The sequence below is a fragment of the Rhinolophus sinicus genome, linkage group LG02 (assembly GCF_036562045.2).
Source record: "Rhinolophus sinicus isolate RSC01 linkage group LG02, ASM3656204v1, whole genome shotgun sequence".
In the NCBI taxonomy this organism is placed as follows: Eukaryota; Metazoa; Chordata; class Mammalia; order Chiroptera; family Rhinolophidae; genus Rhinolophus; species Rhinolophus sinicus.
In genome coordinates, this window is record NC_133752.1 from 153,061,582 (window position 1) to 153,083,048 (window position 21,467).

The 21,467-nt window shown below is 37.8% G+C and overlaps 1 long non-coding RNA gene across 1 annotated transcript; it reads left to right on the top strand.

Moving 5' to 3' along the window:
* The first annotated feature begins 15,055 nt into the window (after positions 1 to 15,055).
* Positions 15,056 to 21,164, top strand: LOC141568684 (uncharacterized). Its single transcript, XR_012491903.1, has 3 exons — positions 15,056 to 15,191; positions 19,528 to 19,844; positions 20,724 to 21,164. It is a non-coding gene; the product is annotated as an uncharacterized LOC141568684 (long non-coding RNA).
* Positions 21,165 to 21,467: the final 303 nt, after the last annotated feature.

The following is a 21,467-nucleotide window of genomic DNA, read 5'->3' on the forward strand; positions in this document are numbered from 1 at the left end:
AGGTGCCACTCAAGCAAGGAACATGTGTACTGCTTGGAGGCCCTCCTTCACCAATGTGCGCAGGGAAGCCTGGTGCGGCTTGGGCACTTAGAGAAAGCCTACCTCGTGATGCAGTGTTAGAGGAGGGAAGCAGCTATTCTGTGGAAAAGCCATGATGTGGATCCTTTTCTCTTTGAAGAATAAAGGCCTTAAGACACTGAGGGGAGCAGCAAACCCTGAAGCCCTAAAGGCATTTTGAAGACCTGTGTGGTTGAGGGGTGGAGAGAAGGAAAAAAACAAGCAAACAAACAAAAAAACAACTCCTCTGTTTCAAGAGGTGGGGCAAGGAACCATCTGGGACCCAGGCTATTAGAAGTCCCTTATGTCTCTTATGCCTTTTTTACCTGGGTGATCATTACCTGGGTAAGATCATTAAGCAAGTCTTACCTCTGATACTCAGGGACACAGAGCCTGCCTACAACTGAGGCTGGACTAAGATAAGAGACAGCCACCCTCCTGTTTCCCACAACCTGCACTCCCACCAAGCTGGGCAGCACTGAATAACAAACAACAGCCGTCTTCTGGGGCAAAGGCAAGTTCTCGCTAAGGTTTAGGTGCACAGGTGAGACGTAAAGCTGAAGATGGAGCAGGAATGTTGGGAAAATCCCTCGCCAAGCCAGCCTCCACAGAAGTCATTTTTAATTGCTCTAAAAGTTAAGTGACTGTCTGTAAAGAAATAGCAACATAGTTTGGTTTAAAAGCATGTGTAGAAGTAAGATGCATGAAAACAATAGTACAAAAGATGGGAGGAAGAAACTGGGAACACAGTCATAAGGTTAGGTTTTTATACTAAACATAAAGCATTATTTAAAGTCATACATTATAAACCATAGGATAACCACTAAAAACTCTTAAAAAGAGATTTAAAAAAAACGCCAGTTGTGGAGATATAAGCAAGAAGGAAAAAAAAGCAGGCAAAGAAAGGAAAAAAGAACAGATGGAACAAATAGAAATCACCTAGCAAGACTGTTGACTGTAGCCCAGTCATATCATTAATTATATTACATGTAAGTGGTCTGAATATACCAAATATAAACCAGGAATTGGTAGAATGGATTAAAAAACTACCTGTCTACAAGAAACTCATTTCAATAATAATGACATAGGTAGGTTGAATTGAAAGAATGAAAAAAGATGCACCATGCAAACACTAATTAAAAGAAAGATGGAGTGTTTATGTGAATGTCAGACTAAATAAAGTTCAGAACAAGGCCTATTACCAGGGATAAAGGAGGACATTACCTGAGATAAGGGGTCAGTTCACCAAGAAGACATAGCAATCCTATTGTAGATGCATCTAACAACAGAGCCTCAAAAAACTAATAGAACTGGAAGGAGAATTAGACAAATCCACAATTATAGCTGGAGGCTTTAGCATTCCTCTCGGAATAATTAATAGAACAAGGTGGCAGAAAAATCACTAAGGACGTAGAAGACCGGAAGAACTCAAGAAACTAACTTGACCTAATTGACATTTATAGTACACTCAACCCAATACCAGCAGAATACACATTCTTTTCAATTGCACATGGAACACACACCAAGATAAACCATATTCTGGAACATAAAACAAACCTCAACAAAGAACCAGTGGAAGCTTTGAAATGACAGCTTTTTAAAAATACTTCAAAAGTCAGGATCACATTTTAGAAAGGGCTCAGGTCAGTGAACGTTTGCTTCTCAGCCAAACTATAGTCTCTGTCAGTGGAAGGGGGCACCAGAAAAAGTGCATTTCCAGAGCGAATCCTTGGAGGTGTGCCCTCACCACTGCAAACTAGTTGGTCGTTCAAGTGGAAAGAGGGTATATGTTAGGAAATCGCTCAAAGGGCTGAGTTGAAGGACTTATGTTTCCTCTTCTTAAAAAGAAGAAGAAGAAATACCAGACCTTCCATCCCATGAAACTGGGAGTGCATTAAATCATTCTTCCATTCAACAAATATTTTAGGGCCTATACTCGTATGTGTTAGGTGCTCTTTTTAAGGGCCGAGGATATGAGACTAAAAAGCAGTGAACAAAATAATAAAGGAACTGGCTTCATGGAGCTTAAATTAAACTGTAGTGAAACAGACAGACTCAAACACATAAATATGTAATTTAATGCCAGGTAATGATAACATGTTTGGAAGAAAAATAATTCAGGTAAACAAACAAACGAAAATGGCATGGGATGCTCTTGTAAGTTATGGTCTAAGGCAGACTCTCCGAGGCCTCCTTTTTCTGTCCTTATTCTATATCTTTCATGTTTCTTTCCTTCATCTCTGAGGGGTTGACATTTGAGCAGAGACCTGAATGAACTGAGGTAGCTAGCCATGCAGATGTGTGATTGAAGAGTCTTCCAGGCAGAGGGAAGTGTACGTACCCTGATGCGTAATCTCGGTGTATGTGTGTGTACTTGGCTTGTGTGAGAAACAAGAGTGGGGTAAGTGTGGCCGGAAGCTGGAGCAGTGTGAGAGAGGAGAGCGCAGGGTGATCAGATCTGAAACACAGACTGGGGCCAGATGCTGTAGGACCTTGTAAACTGTGGTATGAAGTTTCTAGAGTGCCTGCTTTCCCTAAAATGTGATGGGGGACTTATTGTTGGACACACACACATACAAATGCACACGTTCACACACACACACACACACACAGGAACACACTCAAGTGTAGCCTCAAGTAGAATCTTTGGAGAGACTGTTGTTTCTGTGGCATTTTTTATTATTTGAAGGACTCCTTTGTGCTGGTACAAGGGGAAATTACATGAGCTGGGTAAATGTAGGAATGCCTTGCTGGCCCTCCATGGACCACAGAGAAGCTGATGAAGGCTGGGACACTGTAAGGGCTGCCTCAGGAGGATTTAGATGGATATTAATGCCTTAGTTCTGGGTGCAATATAGAAATAATAGGGAAACTCTGACGTTTTTAAACCACTTTTTTTTCCCCTCCAGATTCCTACTGGTTTCCCTTTTCTAGTAAAAGAGACATCTGCTTCTATGTATAGAAGAGGCTTCAGGCCCTGAATTATAGTGTGGTAATTCATGCTTAACTGAATGGCTGCATTGCCCTCAGCCCTGCATCTCCTAACACACAAGATACTAATTATTAGACTATAATTCATACTGTGTGAGTTCTTATTGCTTATCTTTCTTGTAGGATACAGATAACTAGGGGCATATAGTGCCTGTGAATGACCAGTATGTACACTCAAATAACATTAGGCAAGCAATTTCACATAACACTGAAGAAGACAAAAGAGTAAAGAGAAATAACAAAATGGCCTTTGAGAGGCAAAGATTGTTTTTCGCAAAGTGCATTAACTAATTAATAGTGGTAGCAATGGCACACAGCCTGCTCATATGAAAACTTTCTATCAAAACTTTAGTCCCTCTTGTAAGGAAAAGGGCCTATAAACTAACCTTTCAGCCTTTTAAAGAGATTATAAAAGGCATTGATATTTGCCTGTGAATTCACCTGCAGATCTGATGAAACTTCGGTGATGGATTTGGGAAACCTATTTATTTGTCATAGCTTAAGGAAAAAGCTGTGGTGTCTTTTGATGGTTCAAGAACCAGAACTTGTGAAACCATGGGAATAATACAAATTGGTAGGAAACAATAACATTCTCACAGCTGGACCATCTGGTGGGTTATTCAGACATAACTGTATATCACTGAACGGCTGCCATAAAACACCAAATGAAGATAAGAGCTGGCATCTACTTCTAATTTTCCAAGGCTTAAATTGCCTGTAGTTCCTTAAGTTCTGGAAATGAGGACTTCATTTGCCATGGTCTCAGCATCTTCCCAAATGTGATCTTTTTTAAACAAATTATTTTAGTAGACTTTAGAACAAGAGCATGACATCTTCATGGTCAATTCTGTGCCAATGAAGTGTGTGTTCTTCAAATAAATGTCATGTGCTCTACTATGCACTGTCCTGTTTAAAGAAGAATATCTGTTTTTATTCATCTCAATTTTTAAAGTCAGTCTCTCTCTCTCTCTCTCTCTCTCTCTCTCTCCCCCCCCCCCCCCCGAAGGACACCTTTGATCTCACACTGCCAGTGTGTGAACCCTGGCTTCTCCACTTACTGGCTATGTGGCAAGTTACTTAGCCTTTTTGGTCCCTAGTTTCCTAACCTTAAAACAGCCGTATGGTTGTTGAGAGAAGCAAGTAAGTTAATTAAGGGCTTTGAACACTGCCTGTTAGGTAGTAATGTTAGTCATCTTTGTGACAATAACAATAATTATTACTATTTTTATTACTAAGTAGAATTGGATGTAATCTCAACCTCTCATTCTTTCTTGATAGGCCAGTAGAATGGCTTATATATAAAGAGGTCTCAACAATAGTTAACTAATCAATCCAAATCATGTTATATAAATGTGAACAACAACAATGATAACAATAAAAACAACTCATTTATTGTGCTACTATTATGTAGTAGGCTCTGTTGTAGATGCTTTACATAGTCAACAGTTATTTATTAAATGTCTCCTGGATGACTAAGACATTGGAGATGCAGCAGTGAACAAAACAGACTTGGTTCCTGCCCTGTGAAGTAGTTATTATTAGTACTATTTTGTAGGTGCAGACATGGAAACTCCCAGGATTTAACTTGCTTTCTGCCACAATGTTAGTAAGTGACAACTTCCTGAAGAGCTGTGTGACTTGAAAGCCCATGTTCTGCCCATTACATTTTTTTTTTTTCCCTTGGTTTACCATGTAGAGTCTTTGAGATTCAATAATACAAGCCAAATTTGGGGCATTTTGAGCATCACAGGCATAATGTTGGTATGGGTTGTAATACACTGAATAATAAATCAATAAATAAAATCCATGAGTCATAAAGACAGTTGAGATAGAAGAAAAAGAAAACTCTTCTTTAAAGAAGAATGCCAATAATATGTAGACAGAAGGATGGAAACAGAAAATCACCATTTTGCAACCCCCAATTTACCGATTGACTAAGGCAAGGATTCATAATAAATCCTAAAACTCACACTGGGTAAAGGCTTATTGGAGATCTGGTTATTCGCACAGTCTCAAAGTACCACTCCACAGAATAGCTATTAATTATAAAAGGAAAAGCTACCTTTACAATGGATCAAATTTAGCATCTCCAGTAATAAGACAAGCCCACTTGATGAGGTGCAACAAGGAAAACACAGCATTGTCTGTGTATTACTCTTACAATATTCTAACTTTAATCACGAGGGAACAACCAGACAAATTCAGAATGTAGAAAAGACATTCTATAAGACAGCTGGCCTGGGCTCTTTTAAAAAAACAATGTGGAAAAACAGAAACAAAAAGACATGCTATTCTATGGTAAAACAAACTAAAGAGATGTAACAACCAAGTACAATGCTAAAACCTTGATTGGATTCTAGATCAAAAATTAAAAAAACAGTTATAAAAGACATTTCGGCATCAAACAGGAACATTAGAATATGGACTATATATTAAATGATAATATTGAATTAAATTTCTTGGTTGGGATAATGATATTGTGGAGTTATGAAAGAGGATATCTTATTCTTAAGATAAACATGCTGAAGTATTTAGGGACAATGTGTCATGTGTCATGATGTCTGCAATTTAATTTCAAATGCATCAGCTCAAAATGCATGTGTATATATGCATATATAGTATATATTATCTATTCACATATACATACATGTATAGAGAGATATTAAGCAAGCAAATGTAGCAGAACAATCTAGGAGAAAGGTCTACAGGTATTCGTTGTATTATTCTTTCTACTTTCTGTGTGTTTGAAGTTTTTCAACATTAAAAGTTGGGAGCAAAAATATAAATAATGAATTTTTTTTTACAGAATAAATAAAGCTCAGGAATGTAATACCTCCAGTAGTAAAGATAAACAAAGATGAAATTTCTTCCCCTGGTTATAGGAAGAAGATGTCTACCCTATAGCTCCCAGGTTTACAGGTCTTTGCTTCTATTGATCAAGATTTTAATCAGTGAATGTGAATCCAAATTTCTGAGAGACAGAATCTAGTTAGTTTAACTTTCCTTTCAAATTAACCTAGTTCTGGATTAATCACCAGTAACCAAGGTGTTTGGAACTTTTTAGCTAGCACAGTGTGCCGTGCTAGATTTCACATATAAGAGATATCTGAACACGTGGTACTTGTTTTTCTCAGTCTGACTTATTTCAGTTAGCATTTCACTTATTTCACTGTCCCTGTGGATGGGAAGGGGGATGAAGGGTGTTGGCCAGATGTCCTGGAGGAGACCTTCTGTGATAGAGGCTGGCTCCTGCGCTACATGGACATACAGGATGAGTAGGAGTTTGCTAGGAAAAGAAAATGGAATGAGTAGCATACTTGGGTAGGAATAGCTTCTCCAAGGCGGTAGTAATCTCTACATTTTAGAAAGATCTAACTCTTTCAGACAAAACCAAACCAAATAAAAAACAGCACAGAAAGACCCCACCCGCTTTAAACATATGTATACAGAGGGTGCTAAGAAAATGTATACACATTTTAATAAAGGAAAAAACTGTATTAAAATTGTAATACTCAATATATCCCGATAACAAAAGATGAATACAACTCATGTGTATACATGTGTTTGGCATCCCTGATATTTGTTTTGTTAGTAAACTTCCCATTTACTCTGTTTTACTAATTTTTTATTTTATAAAACACCCACAAAGATAGACATTAACATGTATGAGACAAAATTAAATGTTAATCAAAGTTCATGTATTTTCTTCTCTCACTCCAATGTTTTGTGCTCCATTTTGCAACCATTTCAGGGGTGGTTTTTCTTAACACTGGGATTCATTTATCGGCATCTACACATATATTTATCAATACCTGAAGAAGCTCTTAATTTTATTTTATAATGCAAAAAGAAAAAGTAATTGAAATCTTTAAATTCATTGCTTTTGAAAGAGTAGTACATAGATTTTTATAAATAATGTTTATTTTCCCTTATCAATGTCTTAAGCTCATCAATATCTATATCTTTCCTCAAAATAAAATCTGTTCCTTAGCTTACTATCCTTCCCATTGGTCTCACCTATCCCCCCAACATCTCCATCTATCAACCATCAGTTTTTTCTCTGTATCTATGAGTTTATTTCTGTTTTGTTTGTTCATTTATTCTGTTCTTTAGATTTCACATATAAGAGACATCTAAACAAGTGGTACTTGTTTTTCTCAGTCTGACTTATTTCACTTAGCATAATATCCTCTAGGTCCATCCATGTTGTTGCAAATGGTAAGATTTCATTCTTTTTTATGGCAGAGTAATACTTCATTGTAAAAATGTACCATCATTTCTTTACTCAGTTGTCTATTTGTGGGCATTTTGGTTGTTTCCATATCTTGTCTATTGTAAATAGCACTGCAGTAAACATAGGAGTGCACATGTTTTTTTGAATCAGTGTTTTGGATTTTTCTGGATAAATACCTGGGATTGGAATTGGTGGGTTGTAAGTAGTTCTATTTTTAATTTTTTTGAGGACCCGCCATACTGTTTTCCATAGTGACTGCACCAATTTGCAATCCTACCAACAGTGCACAAGGGTTCCCTTTTCTCCATATCCTCACCAGCACTTGTTTGTTGATTTATTGATGAGAGCCATTCTGACAGAAGTGAGGTGGTATTGCATTGTGGTTTTTATTTGCATTTGTCTTATGTTGAGCATCTCTTCATATGTCTATTGGCCATCTGCATGTCCTCTTTGGAGAAAGAGGCCATCTATTCATGTCCTCTGCCCATTTTTAATTGGATTATTTGTTTTTTTGATGTTGAGTTGTATGAGTTTTTTTAATAACACTGGTTTTCATTATATACTTTTATCATATATTACTTAGTCATTGTTTAGACTAGTGATCTGCAAACTTTTTTGATCATGTGCCCATATTAGTAAAAAAAATTTTGAGCACGCACACACATATGCTTAATTTTAAATTATATCATATAAACTATATAATAGATTATGTACATAGTAAAAGTTTCACTAAGATAATTTTTTTAGAAAGAAGATTGACAAATAAATATAAGTAGATGTTTTAATATCTTCCTATAGCATGCCACCTGTGTTAGTCAACGTTCTCCAGAGAGAGAGAGAGAGAGAGAGAGAGAGAGAGAGAGAGAGAGAGAGATTTTAAAGAATTGATTTACATGATTATGGAAAAGTCCGAAGTCCAAAATCTGCCAGGTAGGATGGCAGGCTGGAGACCCAGAAACGGGCTAGTGCTGTGGTTCAAGTCCAAAGGCCATCAGGCTGAAGACCCAGGAAAGAATCAATGTTGGAGTTCAAGTTCAATTCCCTCTTGCTCAAGGGAGGTCAATCTTTTGTTCTGTTTAGGCCCTCAACTGATTGGGTCAGGCCCACCCACATTATGGAGGGCATCTGCTTTACTCAAAGTCCACTGATTTAAATGTTAATCTCACCCTCATAGAAACATCCAGAATGATGTTTGACTATATATTTAGGCTTTGTGGCCCAGCCAACTACACATAAAATTCACCATACATTGTCTTAGAATATACGAAGAGAAAATCTTGGGGTCACACGCAACGCAATAGAAAAGTATGAATAAGGCAAATTTTAGATTCAGAACACTTGAGTTAAAATCCCATTTCCACCCCTTGGTAAATGGGTGGGAACTTTGGGAAAGATACCACAGATGGTGACGTTAGGCATACCTGGAAATGAGGTAAGTTTTAACTTTTCCAGTGACAGGACCTCAAAATATTGTTTTGTATAAACATGTGAAATATATATAAACATATGAAAAAAGATTCAAATGTAAGATGTAATTTGTAATATTTACATGTATAGTTACATGTACATATTTAAAATTCTATCATATATGAAATAGGTTATTAGTTTAGAAGTATTGCTTTTTTTCACTCTCACACATCATGGAATAGTTTGTTTCAGATTCTTCCCATGCACCTTCAACATCAGTGTCTTTGTTTCTTTCAGCTACTTTCTGAGTTGCTGCACAGATTTTTGGAGTATAGCTTATCATCCATCCAAATTGTGTGAGAATCCAAACTTTTAAATTGTTGTTTGATGCTGTCACTAGAAATTTTATCCCACTACATAAGTATATTTTCATAACATTAGGAAGTGAATTTTTAAATTCATTAGGTGAACAACCATTATGTTTACAATATAACCTCTTTGAGTGATTTTTAAAAGACTTGAGTCATAAGCTCTATTAGCTGCTCCCCCAACCCCAGAGTAATTAATAAGTCTGGATTAAATTTATTTCTTTCTCTCTCTCTCTCTCTCTCTCTCTCTCTCTCTCTCTCTCTCTCACATATACACTCTCTCCCTCTCTCTCTCCCTCGTTCTATTTAAATAAATCAGTTCTACCAGATTATGTTCATGAGCATCCAAAACTGGCTCCAATTATGATCATTTCAGATAACTATGTCTTTCTCATAGTATTCTGAAGCTCAAAATCTTGTAACGAAAACATACCTTATGAGAGGACATTCTGTAGAATTGAATATGAATCAACATTTTTTTTTCCTGATGGATAATTTTGGGAAAATATATATTATTTGGATATATAGAATTTATTGTTTTATGGGGATAATGGCAGTAATTACCTCATTAGGTTGTAATGAAGATTAAATGAGATAATTTAAGGAAATCCATTGGTATAGTGCCAATACATGGTAAGGGCTCTAAAAGGTCAATTATAATTAATAAGCAATGTGACAGTATGTTGCAGATATCCCTTTCTTGCTCCACTAGTAAATGAGAAACAAGATAAAATGGGCTTGGAATTCTTTTCTTCCTTCTCCAGTTGTGGATTGCATGCCAGGCTTGTTTTGACTCTGAAACCTTCCTCAAAGCTGTTAGGGGATTTCACTGGGATCCATAACGCACCATGGAGGTGACCACCATTTGCATCCTTCTGTTTGTATCCTATTCGGGCACTGCAACAGCTGGTTATGTCCTTCCTTATCTTGCCACATTCAGGCAGCTGTATTTCCTCGGTAAGAGCTGCTGCTTGTGGGCAGTTTTAGATTTCTCACACAATCCAAGATCAGACTCCTGTATGATTAGTTACCATGAAATAGTCTTGTCTCCTTCTGAAAGGGTGTAGTCTTCTCCCTCCCCCCACCACCCCACATCAATTTAGCCCCTTAGGCGAAATTGAGCTAGATAACAACTTCAGAAGTTACTTCTGTGAAAACTTCTCAAAACACAGATAAAGGGAAAACCCTTACACCTCCTTGTAATAATAATAGTAGCAGAGCCATTATTTTAGCACGTCTGTAGTTTGTGTTTCAAGGGAGAGGGAAATATCTTGTGTCACCCTGTTGTTCTCTCTATTTTTATCCTGAAACTATGAAAGACTGGCCAATTACAAGAATAACAGCCAACTTGGAATTTTCCCCGTAAGTGTTATCTTCTCCATCCCATAAATTTAAAGATCAATCTGAGACCAACTTGTGTTGCTGTGTAAGTCAAGTACATGCAATTATTAGGGTGAATCAGGAGAACCTGACAATATGATTTCTTGTCACATTAAAGGAAGTACTATCCTTATGGTTCATAGAATGAAGGGTACTTGAAGGCAATTTGGCTCAAATTCAGAGAATATCTCACAATGAGAATGGATTTCAGTTTGACAGGGACAGCAGGCAGACAGATGTGTATCAAATAACATCTGTAGCATATGAAAATTAATTTTTCACGACCAGTAAAATATAAATATAGTAATGTTTCTCATTTTAAAATGTGATTTACATCAACCAGAAATGTGATCTGTTAGGGAGAAAATTCACAGTCTATAAATAGTACTGCCTTGGAGTTCTCATCTGTGGGTAAATGGACAAGTGTGGTGGGGATTCCTTTCCCTGCACATGAACTTAAATCCCACTGTCCATACAACATTTCCATTTGGTTCTCTTGAAAGAACATTTTACTATCATTCTGTCTCCCAAAGGTGGCTGTCTTCCTGCATTTCCTCTCTGTGTGCATGGAAGTGCCATCCATTTAATTGAACAAAGCATAAACCCAGAAATCATCCTAGGTATCTCCTTCTTCCTCACCCCCTTATCCAATCCATCCTACCTCTTCTGTAACTGTCCACTTTTCTTCCTTTCCATTGAGAAATCATCCAAAGTTACCTGTTTTACCATCAAGGCCTTGTGTTTTAAAATGTACCTGGGATTTGTTTTAATGGGGTGTGATAAGACCTGCAGACACAGAAATGACTGTCACAAAGGAAGAAATATGTAGTCACAGATCTCTAGAAACATGAAGCATGTCATGCCACCCAAGTGGCCCACATGGAGAAAGCACCAGAATGAGTCAGGAGCCAGGGGGAGCAAAGGGGAAATGCAGGCAAGAGCCTTTATTTTGGTGTCTATGGGAAGGAATGGGCAAGGAAGTATAAGCAGGATTAATATTGGGTAGTTTGAGTAATTTCAGTGGGCTCTAGGGGATGGGAGCTGTCCCTAACTGTCTGGTACTTGGCCCTGGTGTGATTAGGACAGGGGGATAGTGGCCTGGATAAAGGAAGTGGTTGGGGGTTTGGGTTTGGATTGGTTGCTTTGCGTATGAAAGGAGCACTTGTAGGCAAATCCTTTACTATCTCTATAACTTGGCTAGTCTTGGGATAGGCAGTATCTCCAGAGTCAGCAAGGCCCTAAATGCCAAAACATCAGAAACACCTGGTTAATGTACCATGTAACTAGTTTCGTTGCACCCACTCTCCCCCACCAGAGTAAGAGATCTTTAAAAAATACAAATATGAAAACATTTACTTCTTAGTCCCAATCCATCAATAGCTTCCCATTGCTCTTCCTACAAGGCCTGAAGGGTCTGGTCCCTCCCTGTCTGCCTACCTTGGAGCCCATCTCATTGCCCAACCTCTTCCCTTTATGAACCCAGCTATGCTGGCTTGATGTTAGCTGTTTAAAGGGGCACGTTCCCTCCCTGGACTTTTGCATGTACAGTTCGCTCTGAATGGAACATTCTGCTCCACTTTCTCTTCCCTATGTTGCTACCCCACCACTCCGGGGCTATCAGCTTAAACATCACTTCCTCATGGCAACCTTCTCCTCCAGCCCCAGACAAGGTCCTGTTTCCTGTTTTAAATTCCCACAGCTTTCATGATCCTCTTTCAGTGTACTTATCACAGTTCGTGATTATATGCTTATTTGTGGGGTTAATTTCTGCTGCCTGGGATCCAGGAAGGAGGGACTGTGTCTATTTGTCTCCCAGTTTGTTCCTAATTCCTAGCAGAGTGCCTCAATACATATGGAAGCCTTCAATGAATATAAGTTAAATGAGTGAATAAATGCCAGTCTGGCTTTAGGATATAGACAATATTTTCAACTTAAAGACTAAGCTGGAAGAACAGAAATAGTTTTCGGGAGACTGCTTTTTAAAAAAAAACACTCGAAGCTGATGCATAGTTGCTGTGAGTGATGTGTTATCAGAAGTGATGGGAGCCATACCGAACTGTCTCTAGTGGGCATTGTGTGTCATGGCAATATGACATCTGACATGATTTGGAACATGAAGGAAATAGATTGTGAAAAGTCATAAGTATATGGAAGTTTTTTCTCTTTTTATGAGGATCATCTGAAAATTGCTTAGTGGTCAATGGCATGTTTTATGGCTGGCCCTTCAGGGAAGATGAGAAAAGATCATCTATAGGAAGCTCTTGTAAAATTGTATATAGAAAGGGAAACTTTGACTTGCTTTCCTTTTAATCACTCGTTACAAAAATTTAATTATAAGAATATGGCACTAATATTAACCATTCCCCAGATGTTTATTACGAGGAAAGAATCCTAATAAAAAAAAAGCATCTATACACTGGATTAGTTAAAATTAGACTTGTGCTCTGTGGTACTCTAGAAAGGGTGCCTGCATTTCAAATTTTAAAAAGAAGATAGAGAATGTCAAATGAGTAACCCACTTTAGCATAACTAAAGTGCCACAGAACAGAGCAGACAATTCCCTGTCAAGAACTCTCTACTATCCTAACAGGAGATGTCAAAGCTTTTCCCTTTATACCATTTCTGGAGGCACAGTGGAGTTTTAAAATCTTTTTTATAGTTCAACTCTCCACTTCCCCACTCCCCCACTCCTTCCTCTCTAGAGCTCATCTTCTCTTTGCATAGGAACAATGTGATCAGATGAAGCAGAGAATTGATGTAACAGACCCCATCCGATGTTGCAAGTAGATGGTCAGGGTGCTGTGGCGTATATTTGATCTGCAGAATACTATTGGTTTGTCCTACAAAGGGTTTAAAGTTTCATGAATAATTTGTAACACTTAAAATTAAGACATTGTACATTAGCATCCCTATCTTTAATTGAAAACTGGGACACCCTGGGAGTCCTGAGCCCATGTTCCTACATGGCCCTGATTCTCTTGCTGAGTAGAGCTCTTTTACAGGGCACATACTCGCCAGTATGCCAGAGTCACAACGTGGCCTCTTGTCACATTTTTACATTATCTGCCTGGCCCTGTAGGCATTTTACTTTGTGATTCTTAGAATCTATGATATAAGCAATTACATTAATTCTCCATTTGCTCCAACTGTAAAGAGAGTCTTTTACAGTGTAATCCACATAAAGAGCTCCTTTCTAAAATCCATGAGACTAGCACAATTTACAGTGACCAGAGTGGGATGACATAGTTTGTGGATCACCTCTCTGTGAAGCTTTAAATACAAAGAACTCATTTTTTTAAAGATTTAAAAAACGTATTTCTTACAGAATTGTCAGGTGTTTCTCTTCATCTTTGTGGTGAAAGAAGAAAAATTACTGGGGTACCTGATTCCAGAGACCTAAAAGATGGCATGCAATGGCTATTTATAAATGTCACTGGGCCATTACCTAGTTTCCTGATTACTCTGAGTATCTCAACTTGTGAATACTTAACTGAGGTTGCTATAAGAAAAATCACAAATGGACATGATGCTTACCTAGAAGCTAGTTCATGACTGTTTACCTTTTACTTCTAGTTCACTCTCACGTAGCTGGCATAACATTAGAACAATTAGTTAAGCTAGGACAACAATGCAATGGAACCAAAACATGGGTTAGGAAAAAATGTACAAATAAGTCAAGAAACACACCATATTTTCAGCTTATATTCTATAGGACAAACTTTCCTAATATTAGTGTGTCCCTATCGTTCTTGACTCATTTACATAGTGATGAAAAGTTGAATGCATGAAATTGGAAATTAGATTATTTTCCATTGTATCTTTAGCACAGAGAATAGAAACTAGCACATAATAGGCACTCAATAAAGTAGAAAAATAAGGGTGACATTTTAGATACAAACATATGTACGAGTGAGTTACAGCCATTTTTGTGAAGGACAGGTCAAAGTTATATACAGTGTTAAACACTGAGGTAACTAGAATATTTAAGGAAAAAAAACCTCTGACTTTAATGATAGCATAAATTGGCTTGGTTTGTGTCCCGAAATTCTTAGGTGCCCAAAATATGCATCTCTCCACTGTCTTCCATGGACCCATGAGTCTATGGAAAACCACAGCATCTCTCCTTGTGGCATTCATTACCTTCTACCTTAGAGCATTTCTCTGCATTCAGTAATATCTTTTATTTCAATATTTATAGACTGGCGAACTATTCCCAGCCTATTCCTATGGTTCTGTCCCCAAAAACACTTGTGTTGGCAGTGTTGCTGACTTGATAGGGTCCTACACAAGGCTGCTTGGCCAAGAGCACCTGAAATCTAGTCTCTCGGTGGCTGCAGGGAACCTTACTATCTGAGCCATCCTTGTAATTGACCGTGTTCCTCTACTCCTATTGTTACTTATCCTGCACATTGACCAGCGTGGCTGTTGCACTCTCTTTCTATAGCTTATTTGCTCAGGTATCTGCCACAGACTTGGACTTCCGTATTTCATTGCTCAAAAACAGAACAAAGACTTCTGGCTTCTGGTTCCACATGCAAGGGGCTGGGAAGTCACTGATTCATTTTAACCACAAGTAAAAAGCAGATTGAATTAACAGATTGAAAAATTAACAACTCTTCTAGGATCTAGCAGAAAAGAAAGGACACAGGGCGGATTGCTGTCCCCAGGATTGGAGAGAGAGGTGACTACAGGGAGACATGGCTAATTGGAGCAGAGACTCACAAGCGGAAACTGCCACAGGAACCAGAGTTGGGGTAGGAAAACCTAAACTGTAACTGGTAGATATTAATCCAACTATTTCAATAATCACTTTGCACATCAATAGTCTAAATGTACCAATTAAAAAACAGCGATTATCAGAGTATGTAAAAGAAAAACAAAATTTAACTGTATGTTATCTACCAGAAACTACATTTAAATATAAAGACATATAGATTAAAAGTGAATGGATGGAGAAAAATATACCATGCTAACATCAAAAGGAAGCAAGAGTAGCTATACTAATTTCAAACAGAGCAGACTTCAAAGCAAGGAAAGTTATTACAGACAAAGGGATTAATTCTCCAAGAAGACATAACATTCCTTAACATGTATGTACCTAATAACAGAGTGTTAAACTCTGTGAGGGAAAAACTGATAAAACTGCAAGGAGAAATAGCTGAATTCACTATCATAGTTGGAGACTTGAACACCCTTCTATCAGAAATGTACAGATACAGCGAGCAGAAAATCAGTAAGGACATAGTTTAACTCAACAGCACCCTCAGTCAACTAGATATGATTCACATCTATCATGGAACATTCACCAAGATAGATCACATTCAGGGAGATAAAATATATCTTAACAAATTTAAAAGAATAGAAATTATACAATGTCTGCTCTCAGGTTGCAATGGAATTAACCTAGAAATCAATACTGGAAAGATAACTGGAAAAATCTCAAAATAAGTGGAGATCAAACAACATACTTCTCAATAACACAGGGGTCAAGGAAAACAATTTCAAAAGAAATTTCAAAATATACTGGGCTAAATGAAGGTGAAAACACAATTTATCAAAATTTGTAGGATGCAGCAAAAGCAGTGGTTAGAGGGAAATCACCAGCAATGAATATATGTATTAGAAAAAAAGAAAGATCTTAAAATCAATCACCTAAGTTTCCACCTTAGGAAACTAGGAAAAGAAGAGCAAATTAAATCCAAAGTAAGCAGAAAAAAAATAATAAGAACCAGAGGAGAAATCAATAAAATTGAAAATAAGAAATCAATAGAGAAAATCAGTGAAACCAAAAGCTGGTTCTTTGAAATGAAATGATAAGCTTTTAGCTAGGCTAACTAGAGAGAAGGAGAGAGAGAGAAAGGATACAAGTTAGTATTAATAATATCAGAAGTGAAAGAGTAGACATCACTACAGAGCCCGTGGACATTAAAATAATAATAAATAAATACTATGAACAACGATATGCCCACAAACTTGACAATCTAGATGAATGGACCAATTCTTTGAAAGGTACAATATGTCAAAACTCACACAAGAAGAAATAGACAATAGGCCTATATGAAATAAATTGAATCAATAATTAATAACCTTCCAAAACTGAAAGCACCAGCCTAGATGGGTTTGTTTTCTTATAGCTGGCTTTTAAGAATTCTTTGTATATTTTGGATAACAGTTTTTTTATCAGAGGTGTCTTCTGCAAATATTTTCTGCCAGTCTACATCTTGTGTTTCATTCCTTGACAGTATCTTTTAAAGAGCAGAAGTTTTCCATTTTAATAAAATCCAGCTTGTCAATTATTTTTTTCATAATCATGCATGCCTTTGGTGTTGTATCTAAAGAGTCATTGCCATTCCCAAGATCATCAAGGTTTTCTCCTATGTTATCTTCTGTGATCCATTTTGAGTTTTTTTTTGTGTGTGTGAAGTGTGTAAGAACTCTGTCTAGACTTATTTATTTTTTTGCATATGGATGTCCAGTTGTTTCAGCATTATTTGTTAAAAAGATCGTTTTTGCTCCATTGTATTGCCTTGCTTCTTGCTCCTATATGCATATGGGTGTACTCCTGGGTTCTCTATTCTGTTCCGTTGCTCTATTTGTTCTTTTGCCAATACCACATTGCCTGATTACTGTAAGAATCATCATGGATGGAGAAAAGGCTCATCTGATGTAGCAAAGTAAATGGTGACTAAGGGGGTGGAAATTTGAAGCTTGGCAATTTAGATGCTCTTACTGTGATTTAAAGTGGTGCTATTCAAAATATGACTTGTGAGCTTGATGGAAATGCACGTTCTCAGACCTGAAGCTGGACCTAATGAATCAGAATCTTTGGCAATGAGGTCCTGATTTTCCAGGTGATTTGGGTACACACTGAAGCTTGTGAAGCACTGGCTTAGAGGACAGTCTTTCCTACCCAATTGAAGACTATATAGAAGATGGAGGAAAAAACGAGCCTTGGAGGGGTGTGAGTGGATTAATTCTGGGGTTTGAAGAGATAGAGATCTTTGGTACAAATGGCAATTTAAAAGTGGCATCCCAGGATCTGTAAGGGGAAGGCCATTTACTCTTGAGAGGATGTCGGTATACATGAGTTGAGCTTCTAGAAAGTGAGAAACTTCTGGAAAGACACCTCTTTCCTTATACATCTGGAAAATTTGAACTGACTCCTAAGGTCAGAAATAATGGTGTCCTACAGTCATGCCCCCCCATGTGTGGAATCAAGGACATGACTCAAGATGCACAGACATCTCATGGATACCACACTTATCACATAGTGTTCAATGGGGGCCCCAGGCAGGTTTGCCAGGCATAGCAAATGCTCAAGCTTCCTCCCTGGCACAGATTCTTATGAAAAGTGTAGGAAGTAAGGTCACATTTCACTTTATAGTGGATGATTATTATGAAGACCTTTCTGACTTTCTCTGAGCGCCTTGGAATATGTAGATAAATAATGTTTTCATGCCCAGAGTAGACTATTTTTTTCATGCCCAGAGTAGACTATTTTTTTATTTTTAAATCTGCATTGATTTATCAAGTAGAATATGATAATGTCCGTGAATGAAGCTGGGCACTTTCCTTTGATGCCAGACTACTTGACAGAATTTTTAAACAGCTGCTGGTATCTACTGTTCTCTCTTTGTATTTCCTGATCTACCTTACTCTGAACATAAATACAGATAAAACCCCAAAACCAAGAAAACCACCAGATAATGTCCAGTTACCCTTTACTACCACGGAAATAGTCAAGATGACCCAGACTTCCTACCCTGTATGATTACATGAAGATCAAAATGAATCAGAGCTTTGCCATTTCTACCAGTCACAATTATTATAAATATCTTCATCAGTTCTTTAATAACATTCTATACTAGCTTGACTAATAAAATTGATGGACTTTGACATGTAATATTCACAGATGCTAACAAAACTGTTATGATAGCTATGCTTATGATAAATTATTTTTGAAGATGCATATTTGGAGGGATGCTCTTATTAAATGCTGTACTATAAGTCCATGTCCAGAACTGTCTGCAGCAAGGCCTCAGAAAATATTGATTTTAAATTAAGTTTGACATTTAATCTTTTCTATCAAAACAGAAGACTGTACAAAAACAAAAAGGAAGATAAAGGTTGGACTTCTGAAAAGAAATGAAAAAAGATGTGACAGTAGCTCTTAGATAAAACTGGTTGATATTTAGAAGGTAACCCATTCATGAATTAGTGAATTTAGATGGCAGATCTTTTAGAAAATTAGCTTATAAAACTACCTTTTTTATTTTGCGAACAATCTTAGTTGATGAGACAGGTTATGGAGAAAAACAAATTGCACTTATGATGTATCATTTGTGTTTCATTGTCCTTAGTAATGCTGTGTATGTGAGGACATAGAATCCCACTGTTTTCTCTCAACATCAAATTGATGGGGTCTCAGGGCAGCCACAGATGTGGCTGATGGCTGGATTCAATAGGTCACAGTTATCTCCTCAAACCTACTTGACAGAAACCTGAAATAATAAGTTATTCTACATAAATAAAATTTTCAAAAACCATATGAACCTTTTTATTCTTTCAGTCAGACAAACCCACCCAACAAGCAGACTTTGGAAATAGTGGCTAACTTCTCTTTCAAGCCCTAATGCTGGGCTGTAAGTGACCTTCATTTATAAGTCAATATTTTAAGGATGTTATTTGCAACACAGTTGAGGTTGCATGACCCTGATCTGTCATGTATTAAGCCAGAATCTTTCGCATCAGACTGAGGGCAGCTGGCACTAGCCATTTTCTTTTCCTGATAAAAGACATCTGAATATGAGTCATGGAACCTTGGTACCAATCTTTAATGATCAATCCATCAGCACTTGCCAAACAGATCTACCTAGTTTATGGCCATATTTATTGTATTTAATTAAATTTGACAAAAAATTTTTTGAGTCTGTTCTAAGTGCAAGGCACTGTGGAGGAATCAAATATAATAAATTATTTAATATAGTATAATATAATAGTAACAAGTGGTTGTTAGGTCTTCATTATTTCCAAAGTACTGGCACATTCATCATCTCATTTGACCTTCTCAACAATTCTTATCCTGTACAGACGAGGACATTGAAGCCCAGAGGGGTGGAACACCTTGTAGTGGTCATTGGTGACCAGTCTTTGGTGACAGAACACAGACGAAAAGTAACTCCCCCACCTTCTGATCAGAGTTCTCACCATCATTCTTATCTCTGCCCAACTTGCAACAAGCAATTGATTTGTTGCCATCCGCTCTTTATTGATGAACATGATGTGGTGGAAAACAGCATTGTGCACAGCATTTCCTGGTTGCTGAGCCACTCTTCACCCTGGACGTGAAAGATGCTGCCTGCCAAGTGAACCTGACCCAGAAGGCGAGAGGTTTACGGCATTAACAGGTACACATCAAGTCGTCATCAATCATTGTAATAGCTCATTCTTTTTAACCTTGCTCCAAAGTGTGATGCCTTTGTTAAGACTCAATTTTGGATGGAAGAAAGAGAATAGTTCTCTCCTAAAGAGCATGCTTACTTTATCAAATGCACTTTAAGATAAGACGAAGCCTACTCCTTCCCTGACTTTGTGTGAAATCCTCTCCCTAGAGCAGACTGGAGATTCTTAGCCAATTCCATCAGATGTTAACATTTGGCTTCTTATTAACATTTAGCCCAAACCTAGGAGAGTTCTAGGAAACTCCATGACACTCTCCTTTTTTTTTCACTCCCTTATGTAATCCATAAGTAAGTCCTCATGGCTCTAGCTCTAAAATCTATCCCCTCTATCCAACCTTGTCTCTTCCTCTCACCTGCTACCCCATGAATCCAACCTGCCGATACGTCAGCCTGCCCTTCTCTGGTAGGAGCTATAGTTCTAATGATTGATTCCATTTCCTTCCACTCTTGCCCCTGTTACTGACCAGCCTCCGCAAAGTACCAGGGAAATGCTTTTAAAATGTAAAATCTGATCACTTCCAGTTTGAAATCTTTCACTGCCTTCCCATTAATTAAACTGAAACCTGAATCCCTTGCCTTGTCTGCCTGTCAGCACTCATGGCCTCCACGGCTCCCTTGGTGCATGGTGCTCCAGCTACACAAGGTATTAGTGTGCGCCAAGCTCCTTCCCATCAGTGGCCGGCTGAAAATTGTTTCCCCACCCTCCAAATATACCCACATCCTAATCCCTGGAGCCTGTGGATGTTACCTTATGTGGCAAAAAAACCCCAAGGAATGTGATTTTAAAATGTTTTTTTGTTTGTTTTTTTGTTTTTTGTTTTGCAGATTAAATTAGGTATTGTGAGGTGGGGAGATAGATTATCCTGGGAGATGGATGGGCCCTAAATGCCATCATAAGTGTCTTTATAAGACAGAGGCAGAGGAAGATTAGTTACGCAGAGAAGAGTTGAAGATGCTGGCCTTGAAGACTGGAGTGATTAAAACACAAGCCAAGAAATGCCGGCAGCCACCAGAAGCTGGGAGAGGCAAGGAATGGATTCTCTCCTAGTGCCTCCAGAGGGAGTGTGACCCTGTGAACACCCTTTTTACAGAATCCTGGCCTCGAAAACTGTGAGAGAATAAATTTCTGTTGTTTTAAACCACCAAGTTTGTGGTAATTTGTTAGAGCAGCTATGGGAAATTAACATACCATGAGACTTTTGTGGGTCCTTCTGCTTGCAGCTTATTGCTATGAGACCTTGTTATATCTGCCTCTTTCTTGTTCTTTAGGACTCATTTGAAAATGTCACCTCCTCAGGAAGGTCTTCTCTGACCATTGGAGTTAAGGTAGCCGGCTCCAGTCAGACATTCTTTATTACATTTACAAGTTTTGTTTTCATCATTAAAAAAATATATTTATATGTATTTGTCTTTGACTTATTATCTTATTCCAGCCATAAAACAGTATCTGGCATATAGTAGGTGTTTACTAAATATTTGTTAAAGGAAGGAAGAACAGGAAAGAATATTACTAATTGCCTGGTGATAAAGAAACTGTTTTTAATAAACAGCTGGGCTTTTGAAAGATCT